We start from the raw sequence: 14,016 nt of genomic DNA, 5'->3' as shown, positions 1-14,016 counted from the left end.
TCCCAGATTCTGAGTATCATCACTACTGTCTAAAGTTTCTCATTGCCCAACAAACACCTAGACATTCCCAAGAGGACACCAATTTGACATAATAAATGCTGCATACTTTTTAAGTGTCTGAACTTGAGCAAATTATTCATCTTCATAGGCCTCAACTCATCAGCTCTTAAATGAGGATTCTAACGGTGCCCACCTCAGTGAGTTGTGCTAATGATGAAATAAAGTCCTTATGAGAGTGGCTGGCACATTGTCAGCATTCAATACACGTTAGCGGTCTCTATCATTTTTCCTCAAATAGTTTCTTTCACACCAGTTGCTTTTCCAATTAGCCAACCCATTAGTGCATTCTTGCAAACCTTTCCCCGCCCCAGGACGTTGCATCACAACCCAGCATGGCACAGAGGCGTCTGGGATCTGGTGGCCTCCTGAGGCAGGAGTTAGCTGGGCCCCAGGCTGAGTAGCTGTAACCAGTCTCTTGTTGACACTTGGAGATAAAGATACCACAGGGGCAGAGCCCTGCTTGAGTAAAAGATAAGGCGAGCACATTTTTCTCATCCTCATGGTCAAGACCTCCCAGACCACACGTGCACAGAAAAGTTCCTCAGGGGTCAGAGAAGGGAAGGGGTGCCAGCCCACAATATGTCCTGCCAACCTCCCAGAAACCCTTGCGCTGGAATCCATCTTGGCTGAAAGATGCATATGCCAATCGGGTAGGGCCCTGAGAACAAATATGGGCATGAATGAGATAATTGGCCAAAGGGAACTCGGAAAACTGCCCCCATGTAAGCAATCACAGCCACCCCTATTGGGCTCGACTCACTCCAAGTCTGCCTGTGTGTTCTTCCACACGTACTTTGCTTCCAGTAAACACTTTATCTGCTTCACAATCTCTGTCTCTTTGCTGAATTCTTTCTTCAAAGAAGACAAGGTCCTGCTTCAAGCCACCACACCCCACGGCCCCCCAAGATCACGCCTTTGTTCCCAACTTCATCTCCCATCCATCTCTCCATACGCCCCGGTTCCACGCACATGGGTACTTACCATCCCAGAAACACACCGCACACTTACATTTTAAGTTTCAAACTATTAATTAAAATTTTCAATTTTAAATTAAGTTGTTACATTTAAATTGGAATTTTAAACTGAAAACTATTTGGGGGATAAATGCTTAGATGCTATCTCTCCTTCCTATTCAGATTAAAAGGTCACTTCCTCAGGGCTCACACAGGACTTTCTTCTGTTTTTCTACTATAGTGTATACTTCAACTTCAGGAATGGTCATTCATAAGTCAGTAAGTCATGCCTTGGTTTACTACTTCCCTAGTAGCCACTAGCTACCTAATTTTTTTTCTTTATGATACATTCTGATCCCTTGATCCCTTTCAGGTAATAGCGCTTAATCATAAGTGAGCATTAGAATCTCTTGTGAACGGTTTCCAAAATGCACGTGTCTAGCCGTTGATCCTAACAACACACTTGACTGTGAAACCCTTCATAGAGATTTCTAGTCTGGACTCCTTAAACACAGCCTGCTTCCTAAAGGAACATCACTTGAAATAAGACCTCGAAAAGAGTACTGTTCTTCTGTATAAACCTCACCTTGGCGAACCAGGAAGCATCCTCAAATAAATCAGCGAGAGACGACCTATGATCTTTGATTTTTTTTCCCCACAAGTAACTAACACATAGCAGGGCATCCTGACCCACCATGGGTTTTTCTCCTTGCTGCAGCTCTCCTTGTAATTGTCAGAGAGAAAGATTAAGTGAGGATGTTATTTCCTCATTCTTCTTGCTATTAAACGTCTATAAGCTTGAAGTCATAACTGCAGGAACACAATGGACAGTAATTCACTGTGAGAAATTCAAGTACAAAAATTATTTAAAAACAGTAGCTCCAATCTTGACACATATGATTTAGGCATAAAATTACATTTTAAATTACAGCTCTGTTTTTAAATATGAGAGGGAAAAGGGTAAAAGAAAAACTTCGAAGCCACAGCATACTCACACACACATATATGCATACATGTCTGTATGTGTGTGTACTCGTGGTTGTCCTGAAGCTGAGCGCAAAGAAAACATTTACTGGAGATGTGCAACAGTTCATACGCTAAAGTGAGAACCAGATTCTGGATTATTCTGATGAGTTTAATGTTTAAAAGCCTCGAGCCTTTGAAATGTTTTACAAACCTCTGACATGTCCCTAGGTATAAGTGATCAAGGCCTTAGGAAGAGGTTTTATACTTTGAAGAAACTGAATATTCCAAATAAAAGATCATATGATAAAGAAAATCAAAGTGGGTTCATAATTGAGATATTAGTTTCATGGGCTGATTACAAAATACATGGTTGTTTCATTTCTATATGGATCACTGACATATGTGAGGGAAATGCACCTTTTTATTCTTTTAATACTCCAGTAAAAGATGTTTTTCTGTTAATTTTGGGGTCAGTGCTTTTTAGTGTAAGTCTATCATCAATGTTAAACACTTAAGGTATAAGAAAACAAATTATATATGATGCTTATTATTACAGAGTGACCACCTGTTATGGGTTGGATTACACCCCTGCCAAATTCATACGTTGACGTCCTAAGCCCCAGTACCTCAGAATATGACTTTATTTGGATATAGGGTCTTTATAGAGGTACCTAAATTAAAATGAGGTCATTAGGATGGGGCCTAATCTGATATGACTGGTGTCCTTATAAAAAGGGGAATTGCAGACAAACACACAACAGAGAGAACACCATGTGAACACGAAGATAGCCACCTACAAGCCAAGGAAAGAGGCCTGGGACAGATCTTTCCTTCCCTGCCAGTACCTTGATCTCAGAGTTTTAGCCTCCAGAACAGGTGACAATAAATTTCTGTTGTTTGGGACGTCCCTGGTGGTGCAGTGGTTAAGAATCCGCCTGCCAATGCAGGGGACATGGGTTCGAACCCTGGTCCAGGAAGATCTCACATGCCACGGAGCAACTAAGCCCATGAGCCACAACTACTGAGCCTGTGTGCTGCAACTACTGAAGCCCACGCACCTAGAGCCCGTGCTCCGCAACAAGAGAAGCCACCGCAATGAGAAGCCCGCGCACTGCAACGAAGAGTAGCTCCTGCTCACCGCAACTAGAGGAAGCCCGCACGCAGCAACGAAGACCCAACGCAGCCAAAAATGAATGAATGAATAAAAAACTTTAAATAAATAAATAAATAAATCTCCGTTGTTTAAGCCGCCCAGTTTGCAGTACTTTGTTACAACAGCTCTAGTACACCATCTACGTTATTTTTCTTTCAAATGAAAAGTTTGCTTGTTTTGGTTGGCGGGGGTTGCTTTAAAGAAGTGGTTGGCCAGTTTTCAGATACAGCACCTGGGCCAAAGAGGAGTGGACATATCCTTCCATGGGAGTGAGACATCTGAATGGCAGTAAACTTCAAGGTCACACCTACATGAAAAAGAGGACCCCTGGCTCAGAGAAAATAGCACTTTCTAGGAAAGAACTGGTGAGGTCACAATGCCCAGACACTCAGGATGGAGAGGAGAAAGCAGAGTCTAGGCCAAGTGTCCTTGTCAGAAAGTCCAAACAGTCAAGCTGTCCCCTGGGCTCTCCTGTCACCAGGTGTCACGTACAAGAAGGAATGGAAGCTGGTACTTTTCTACGTGTATCAAGGACATAAGGAAATATGAAGGGAAATGTAAAGCTCTAAGCCAAGATAAGTCTCTTAAAACTCAAGGACCATTTTACAGGAATGACACAGATGGTGAGATGGTAGCAAGGGACTTCCTGAAGAACTTTATATTTTCTCCCAGTTATGAGTCAACAGAAGACTCTATAAAAGTTTTTCCCTCCCACAGTGATCATCTTCCTGTTGTTGTTTTTTTCCCTCCTTTACCCTCAAACTCTAAAATAAGCAGAGGGTGACACTGGGATCAATGACAAAGGTGGGGTAGTCCTAAAGTCTCTCATTTACTGAGCACCTACTACATGCCAGGCACTGGGCTAAACGTTTTAAAGACACCATCTCGAATACCTGCAACCCTCCTAAAAGTTCTCAGCATTATACCCGTCGTGTACATGCAGAACAGAGTCGCTGGTCCCCTTTCTCCCTTTTATTCTTGTCTATCTCCACTCTGAGTGGAGAGGGAATCTTTAACATAACACATCGAAGTCACACTAGCTAATATAACATTTATCAGGAGCAAGGCATTGTTTCAAATCAGGGTTTCTCAAGCACGTCACTGTTGACATCCCGGGTTGGAGAATTCTTTGCTGGGGGGCCGTTCTGTGCATTGTAGGATGTCTAGCAGCATCCCTGGTCTCCACCCACCAGATAAACGCCAGTAGCATTCCTCCTCCAGCTGTTACAACCAGCAGTATCTCCAGACATTGCCAGATGTTCTTGGGGGACAAAACTGTCCCCAGTTGAGAACCACTATTCTAAATGTTTTACAAATAAATTCATATAAACTCTAAAAAAAAAAAAAAAATAAGCAGAGGGTGAAAGGAAGCATCATGATAAGATCCGGGGCGGGGGTGGGAGAAACCGTTCCTTTTCTCCATCTCAGGTCTTTGCAGTAAAGACACATGCTTGGTCGTGAATGTGGAAAAATGATGAGATAAGATGGGAATACTTGTTGAATTGAACTATTGTAAATATTTCTGAGACATCAGCCAAACTCTCAAAAAGGACTTCTTTAGCATCTGATAATCTTCAGGAGTGAAGATTTCCAGAAACAAATTAATAGAGAACAAAGAGAAGCTGACGATATTTACATCTATGAAAGACAGAATAGGAAAGACAGAACTATCCCTTGGTTGGATCAGCCTACTATCTTGGGTATGACGCCTGTGAAGACCTGAGACACGTGAACAGTTAACCTAGAGGGAAGTAACTGAGCTTCACTTCAGCACGACTCGGAAAAGTTATTGAAAGTTCACTGTTTAATGGAACCCCATTTTCTTAGCCATCCTAATTACTCCATATTAGATCACCGGTACGTTTTCAATTAATTTAGTGGGGCTAATTTAGCTAGGACTTTGCATGGATTGGCCAGGCAGAAGATGAATAATAATGGAAGAAAACGGGGCATAAGTGGAAAGTATATTATAATTTGAAATATATCTGAGAGTCTAAAAACTAAAAACACCTACAGAAATGATTCTGGGTTGTAAATTGATTTTTTTTTTATCTCAGTGGAAAAAAGGTAGGCAAACATAAAATATGCATCTATCTCCAAAATTATTTTAATAATGAGGAAACCTAATCAAAACTAGTTTACAGGGTAGGTGTTCCAAATACATGAAAACAATCTGAAAATGAGGAAGGTTGGTATATAACCATGCCGTTGTTCTCCTACAAAAATTATGTTGAAAAATACATGTTAAAGCTCATGATATGGTGAAGTACAAAACAGAACTTTTAAAAAATACTTTGTAAGTACTCATGTCAACTAAAAGAAAAAAGTAAAACATTCTCAGTAACATAAAGGCCTACACCATGGAAAGAACAGTGGACTTTTTGAAGAGCTCGATATTTTTATATGATATATTTAAGAAGAGCTCTTCAGAGGACTCAGAACAGATTCTGCCATTCACAAAATCTAAATGAATGCCTAGTAAGATAGAAAGACATTTACAGGAAATCACAGTGGCAATAAATCTACTGCATTATTATTTATAGCTGTGTTTGTGACGAATACAGCCTAACACGGCAACAAGCCAGTATGTAAGGGCTGAAAGATTTATCCAACCTTAAACATATCAGTCTATGCAGGCCTGGAGTCTGTAATCATTATCACAGTTTAATCTGTCTTCTGCAAAACAAAACTAAAAAATAGACCGTGTGTCTCTGTGATTAATCATTTGTATTTAAAGCCAATCTGAACGAAGAAAAGGTCCAAAAAAGCAGCCCCGAGAACATGGTACTGGAAAGCAATGGAATGTGTTTAGAATACCGTGTTCTGAAAAGTGTCGTGCAACCTTCTGCTAAATATTTGGTTCATTCCATTTTGTCATTCCAATTTGTATCCTGGAAGCCCTTAGACGCGACAGGATTACTTCCTGACAATCGCAACATAAACTGGTGAGCAAAATCCCAGATCAGGTGCAAAGTTCTTCCCCGTGAACCCCACCAAAATAACAGTGCTTGCAAAGTCCAAGAAGAGTTGTTGATTTCTAAGGCTCAACTTTGGGCACAAAGGACTCCAGTTGGTGCCGTTGGGTGACCTATCAAAATGATCAGTGGAGACAGTTGGTGAGTCCTGGCTATACTCAGCAGAGCACAGAAGAGAGCTCAGATCACGGGGTACCCTGAACACTGAATGAAAGCTGCCAGGCTGTGGGATCATCGAAATAAAGCAAACTGGCAGTCACCCCCTTAGCATCTGTTGTTCATCTTAGGAATACTGCCAGGTACATAAACGTAGCCAGGGCGAACACATCTTTAAGGAAATGAAGAAACTAAAAAAAGAGAGAGAAGAGGAGAGGAGGATAGAAGAGGGAAGTAATGGGACTGAAGAGCAGTTACTAACATTGCCCTCACCGCACCCCACAAGCTGCTTTAACTTTGATGACCGGCTCTTCTTTGCGGATGTACATAGTTTCCCTGACCTTGGCAGAATCCAAGAATTTATACAGTTAGCAGTTCTTACACAATCTCCTGAAAAGAACAGCACAAATGTTCTATCCTTCAATGGCAGGTGGGCCTTGCTACTCCTAGCCTCCTGTTTTCTTCCAGTAAATTAATTTACTTGCTTAGGTACTGGTGCGAAAATAAACATCTAGTCCACCTCTTCTCTCTCCTTCTCCACGTCTGACAACAAATCTCCGGGATTTTTTTCCCCCTTTCTTTGGATGACGTTGGGGGGAAGAGCCAAATTCTATGAAAACGGAATTATCTTCATCAACTAGAAATTTACGCCGGGCACGAAATGCAGAGGATTTTAAGAACTGTAGCCTTTCCGGGTTTATTATTATGAGAAATGAAGTTCTCTTATTGATGGATCTATTCACAGCACAGAGCCAAAGACTACAAAGAATTTATACTCCAATCAAAGACAGCCTGGATATCTTTCTGTCTTAATAATAAATCCAAGATAACCACAGCTTGATGTATTAAATACCTTTTAGGACATGAACAATTTGAACAAGAATCTTCATTAATTCTAATTACGGTGCCAATAAGTCATGTTTAACTCTTTCCACCCCTCAATAAATTAAAATTAAAGTGCCTATTTACAAAGCACAAGCCCTAATGAACCAAAAAATCATTTCTAAAGGGGTCTGATTAAGCCCAGGTGTTGTATATACATGTCTAACTCTACCCAGATTCATGGGCCAACATCAGCATCAGTCAAACCTCGAAACCAACCAGTGTGAGACCGCAGGTGATGCAGACTTGAGTTCACTTCCAAGTTTATTTAAAAAAACAAAAAGAAAAAAGGGACTTTCACAATTCCAAAAAGTTTGTGTTTCTTTGACTTTCACGGGAGAAAGGAAAAAATAAACACTCTTCCAATGATACTTCTCTACTTCTCAGGACCAATAACAATGACAGAGTCTGCTAAAATGGTGACACCAACTGGGAATCTGAGCAACTTCTGATGAAAGAAGTAAAAAACTGATACTTAATGTTTTCTTTTTAAAATCACGATGCCAGGGAAAACTGTCAGCGCTAGAGACATCCTCACCTTCCTACAAGGAAGGAAGTTAAAAGAATAACTTTGTGTTTGTCCTAAAAACACTGGTAGGAGTCTTTCTCCAAGTCTTTCTTAGCTGAAAGAACTAAACATGTGAAATTGATTTTCATTTATTCGCGGCATTTGTTACAAAGGAGTACAGCATAACCCAGGACAGCAAGGATCTAGTCAGCCCCCTGGATTCAAATTCTGACTCCAACTTTACTTGTTGCGTGACTGCGGACAAGTTACTGCTCTGTGTCTCAACGGTCTCATCTGTAAAATGGAGCCACAGACAGAAGATACAGCAAATAACCATAACAGTCAATAACCATTATTGTTACTTCTTCTGCCATGGTCTACTTCCTATTCAGGTTTTAACTAATGTTCTAAATAGGTAATAATATTTATAAGTAAGAATAACACACTCTTAAATAGTATTAACTAGGTAGCGGGTACCGTTCTAAGAAATTTACAAGTTTTCACTCATGTAACCCTTACGACCAACTTTTGAGGTGGCCACTATTTCGCAGATGGTGATGCTGAGATGGAGGTACAGAGAGATTCCGTCACTTGTCCAAGAGCCAACTAATAAACAAAAGGCAGAGGCAGAATCCAGCCTCAGGTAGACTGGCTTCAGCGGTCTTATCACTACGCTGCTTCTTGAAGAAAAACCTTTGAAATAAATCTCCTAACATCATAATTTACATAAAAAAGAACTATGGAAATTCTAAGTTCAGCATGTTGTGAACCCATTCTGCCTTTGAAGCATTTGATATACCAGGTGAGCTAGGCTGTGACTTCGCAACAACCTTCCGTAGAGTAGAACCAACAGCAACCTGGTTTCCCACAGTCCGTCCACGGGAAGCCCCATGAACATCTGCCACACGCAGCCGACAACCCCCGTGGACCGTGGCCATGAGGCAACACTTACTGCTCAGGACTCAGCCCCTCCCCCGAGCTCCAGGATGGAAACCACGTCCTGGGGGAAATGAACTAAGCTCATGAGGGAAGGCATCCTCTCATCCCCATCTTTGAAATATCACGGACTTCAAGTAGGCTGCTGATGTGAAGAACCAGAAGATGGGTTATGTGGTGAGTTTACAGTGATCTGGTCAACTACCAAAATGGAACCTTGGTCTAGAATACAAAAGTTCTTTTACAGCAGCTGCTCTCCTGCTTGAGGGCCTAAAGCAGAAACATATCTATAAGCAATCTTCCCTTAAGACTAATGAATCTTCTGAAAGAATTAGTTAGAGCGACACAAACACAGGATGGCTAGAAATACACAGCTAGAAGGTTGGAAAAAAATAAAACCATGCCTTTTACCTTCTTACTTGTAGCCTTCACTCATGCTCATGTTCTAATGGATTCAGTATGTTCCAACATATTCCAACCTATAGTTATAATTTTCCAACAAAGAGCCATAGGCCAAATTACAACGACTAATGGACTATTTACCATAGAGAGTAATAAAATACTTCCATATCATAAGCTCTTTCAGAGCCTAAATTTACATATATATTATATATTTTATATAATATATATACACTTATAAATATATATATTATATATCACACAATGCTCCCTAGATCCAGCCACACGTAAACTGTAGCTTAGTTATCAGGGAAATGGATATTAATACCACAATAAGTTATGACTACACTGTCATAAGAACGACTGAAATGAAAAACCATCGACAATACCAAGTGTGGGCAAAGCTATGAAACAACTAAAACTGTCCTCCACTGCTTGAGGGAGTAAAAACTAGTTTACAACTTTGGAAGAGTGTTCTGCAGTGTCTACCTGACTTGAACACATGACCCAGAGTTCCACTCTATTCACTGAACAAAAAATGCATTCATATGTAGACCACAGGTAGATACAAGACTGCATGTCACAGCATGGCTCTCAATAAACCCAAGTGGAAAACAATTCAATGTCTAGCAACAGTAGGGGGGTAAATCAGTTGTTGTATGTTCACCCAATGGAAGGCTGTCCAGCAGAGAAAATGAACCAGTTACTGAAACATACAACATAGACGAATATAACAATGGTAAGGCTGAGTGGAAGAATTCAGACATAAAATGATTCCATTTCTATAAAATCTGCATAACAGGCCAAGTGAATTTATGGTCTCAGAAGTAGGGACAGTGGTTGGTTACCTTTAGCGAGGAAGGAGGGAGTAATGATTGGCAAGGGTCCAAGGGGGCCCCTCAGTGCTGGTAATACCTAGTTCTTGACCTGGCTGTCGGTTATATAGGAGTGTTTACTTTGTGAAATCTCATCAGACTGAACACTTCATAACTTGTGCATCTTTCAGCATACATGTTATATATCAATAAGAACGTTTATTTGTTTGTGGATCCCACAGCTTGTGGGATCTTAGTTCCCCAACCAGGGACTGAACCCTGGCGCTTGGCAGTTAAAGCGTGGAGTCCTAACCACTGGACCACCAGGGAATTCCCAAGAATATTTTAAAAGTTAAAAAAATTGGCCTACTTCCAAGCCCAATTGTGTACATTTCTGTATTAGTTTACCAGGGCTGCTGTAACAGAACAACAGAAATACATTTTCCCACAGTCTGGAGGCTTGAAGCCCAAGGCCATGGTGCTGGCAGGGTTGGCTCCTGGGGAGACCTCTCTCCTTGGCTTGGGGTCAGCTATCTTCTCCCCCCCATCCTCTCAATGGCCTATTTTTGTGTGCATGCACATTCTCAGCATCTCTTCTTTGTAGAGACACTGGTTCTACGAGATTAGGGCCCCATTCTTATGACCTCGTTTAACCTTAACTACCTCTCTAAAGACCCCATCTCCAAGTACAGTCACATTGGGGGTTAGGGCTTCAACATATGGATTTGGGAAGGGTCCCCTATTCTCGGTTAATAAAAAAATAAAAATTCCTTCTCTTTATGTAAACTGTTCACATTTTCAACCTCTAAAATATTTAAATCTCATTATTATTAAGACCACCTAAAAGGACCAAGTTTAAAAAGTCTTGGTAATATACAGGTTGTGAAAATGTAAGTCTAAGATTTTCAAAATTATATGGAAAGTATTTTTAATTCAAGGGCAGGAATAAAATCGAATTATATTTTTAAATAGAACCCAGTGATATGGACCAAACACCATTCCAATACCAATCACACACATGCCCTAGCCACAGACAAGTAATATATACGGATGCATGTCACCTGTTTAACAAATCAATTGCTGATGATAAAAAAACATTCAAAAGGAGGGCTTTCAAATGATTTAATGTAACATATACTTGTTGTTACTACCTACCCTGCGTTTCTGCAGATCCTCTGATGAAACCATAACCTATTAAATATTTAGCTACGCCATAGTGGCTTTTGCTTATTTTTCAAATGATAGCAAAATATGAATGTGGCTCTAACAGAACAGAGATTAAATTACCAAAGGAAAAATACAGTGTTTGACTCGGCATCCTTGCCAAAGACTCTGGTTTTCCTTCTGTGATAGAAACAAGCTGGCAGTTCAGGGTTCATGATGCCTGTATAAATCAGAACCCCAAATCCAGGCTACAGCAGGCACCTCATTATACTGAGGTTCAAGGAGCTGGGTCTTTGTTTCAAGGAGACAGACTTTTAGGATAGATTTTTTTTTTCAGTCTTCTGACATGCCAAAACATGGCAATATATATCTAAATTGATAGTAAGCCGTTCCGTAGCTCTCTTTATCGTTTATAACTGTGTTTCATGCACAGAATCTCATACGTCACCGAGAACACAAAGTCAGAAGGAAATTATCACAAGGAAAATCAAATTCCAGTTACCGTATCCAGTGTAGCAATCCCTCCTAACCTTCCGGATTAAGTTATCAAAACTCCAGGACAAAAAAAAAAAAAACAAAAAAACTCCAGGACCAGGGGAATTCACAGCCAACAAGACAATTGGAAAATGGTACCCGGCGACTGCCTTTAAAAGACATTTTTACAGAGCTCAATGAGCCCTAATTTATTTCTATCACAATATCTCGCACACTTGAAACACGGCGGCTTTTCTTTCCATGCAGCTTCAACCAGCTGTCTGTCATTTTGTGTGGCTTTGCTGCAGTCTCTACGGGTCCTAAAAAGCTTATTTGTTTCTGCTTCAGGTACTCCAGCGTTCAGTCCTGAGATGATTACTCCCCAGGGTCAATCTCTCGGAACCAGAGGCAGAATAAATATGGTGGCTTGAAATGGGAAAGGCCTTGAGCGACCTTCCTTTAAGAGGCTCACCTTAGCTAAGTCACTATTTCTCAAGGCTCTTCACTCAGACCGAGGACCCTGATGCCTGAATTCTGCCCACGACAAGGCCAGGCCCACGCACACACCTTTAGCGCCCCTCGCACCCCTCCCAGCTCCTCTGCCACCATCAGAACATGGCTCCAGGTTGGGCCCTCACGTGGTTTCATCTTCCTTTCTCTTTCCAAATGTCTCTTAGCCACACAAAAGCTCCTCTCCTTGTTAACCAGCTGTCTCGTTCCACCTTCCCACAACCGAAACAATCCCAACGAGCGGAGACCACAACCAAAGTTCTTTTGTAAGTTACTCAGACTTACCGTTGGCGCCCTTGACGATGCAAGGAGGGAATGGATGGCTGGAGGCGGATCATCGTTTGTCTGTGCTGGGGAAATGGAAGGAGGCAGCCACAAGCCAAGGACAAAATCCTCACGGACGCTACAGGTCGACATGTTTGGGCCGAACTGCTGCTAACTAACTGCGGGGAGAGACGCGGGGAAAGGACCCAGAGCAGTGGGGAAAATGGCTTCCTTCCGGTAGAGAGGAAGCAGCTCTTGCAGTTGCCAGCCGTCTCTTGAGGAGCCAGCGCTCACAGACCAGAGATGATTTCCGAGCCTGCTAGCCAAAAAGGGGTGGTCCTTCACCCAGGAAAGCGGGTTCTCTCTAGCACGCTCCTCCCCCACTTCCTCTCCACCCAGAAGCATCAGATGAAGAGACGGCACACCTACACCTGATGAGACTTTAGCCTCACCTGGAACCTATTATCCTCCGAGATCTGGCTGCCTCTACTCTTCCTCTGGGAATGAAAGTCCTTTCTGTAACCACGGATGAGAGCGTTTCCACGTCAGGGATCCTGACACTGCCTAGGGGGCAGTTCCAAACTCCTGGGCAGGAATCCACCTTAACTAAGATGAAGCCTCTGTCTCCAAAGCAGTTTCAGTTATGCCTCCAAGATACCATGTGCTCTACTTGACTTTACTAGCCTCGACCGTTTCAAGAGCAGAGCCAATCTTCTCTTTTACAATTCAAGCCCCAGGTGGGAAAAAGAAAACTCCAGCTGGAGGAAGACCAGTATCCCAACTTCACAGCTGGTGGTACGGATGCCCACTGCCTGTCTCCCTACCCCCACCCCCCGCCAACCCCCCAAGCCTGGAATCATTTCTCCTGGGGTTCATTCATGCTGTTCTGAAGAAATCCTCTGTAATGAAGTTTGCATTTCTCTTTCCCCAACTTGCCAGGAGAGTGTAATTATGACACATACGGTCTCACTTAAAATTTAAATATATTAATTAGGACATTCAACGGCACAACTTTCACTTCAGCTAAGAGCAAGTACAATAATACCGTATAAATCATAGGGATGATGCTGTAAGACCACCTCTAAAGAAACCAGAAGTGAATTCATTGTCACAGACTTCTCCAAACCATGAATTTAAGAGCACCCTTACCTGGCGAACGAAACTATTTGAGGTAGTGTCAGAAGAAGTGCTCCCATCGGATCCTTTAAATCTGTTTTTCCTTCTGGCTCCTTTTCCATATGACTACAAAAAAGAAGACAAAAAGACAAATGAGATTATTATTAGACTCTCACACAGGAATCTAGACCTAGCTCTAGACAATGTTCTAGATCAACGCAAAGAAAGGATTGTCATCATATGGGCATGATTATGAAGTTATTGGTGACCATATGAGATCACTTGTATGTGGAATCTGAAATATGACACAATGAACTTATCTACGAAACAGAAACAGACTCACAGACATGGAGAACAGACATGTGGTTGTGGGGGGTGAGAGGGGTGGGGGAGGGATGGAGTGGGAGTTTGGGATTAGCAGAGGCAAACTATTATATGTAGGATGGATCAACAACAAGGTCCTACTGTACAGCACAGGGAACTATATCCAATCTCCTGGGACAAACCATAATGGAAAAGAATATGACAAAGAATGTGTATATATATATATATATATATATATATATATATATACACACATATGTCTAACTGAGTCACTTTGCTGTAGAGTGGAAATTAACACAACACTGTAATTCAACTATACTTCAATAAAATAAAATTTTAAAAAAGTTATTGGTGGAATCAC

General features: G+C 41.6%; 1 protein-coding gene across 1 annotated transcript in view; it reads right to left on the bottom strand.

Moving 5' to 3' along the window:
* CACNB2 (calcium voltage-gated channel auxiliary subunit beta 2) overlaps positions 1-13,451 on the bottom strand; it is a 397,653-nt gene extending 384,202 nt beyond the window's left edge. The window contains exon 1 of the mRNA XM_065870842.1: positions 13,365-13,451. The gene's annotated coding sequence lies outside the window, so the exon portion shown is untranslated. The remainder of the gene's footprint in view (positions 1-13,364) is intronic.
* Between the last annotated feature and the right edge of the window lie 565 nt (positions 13,452-14,016).

This window comes from Phocoena phocoena, chromosome 2 (genome assembly GCF_963924675.1).
Source record: "Phocoena phocoena chromosome 2, mPhoPho1.1, whole genome shotgun sequence".
Classification (NCBI taxonomy): domain Eukaryota; kingdom Metazoa; phylum Chordata; class Mammalia; order Artiodactyla; family Phocoenidae; genus Phocoena; species Phocoena phocoena.
Note: the sequence above shows the minus strand (reverse complement) of the source record. Positions and strands in the feature narration are given on the sequence as shown.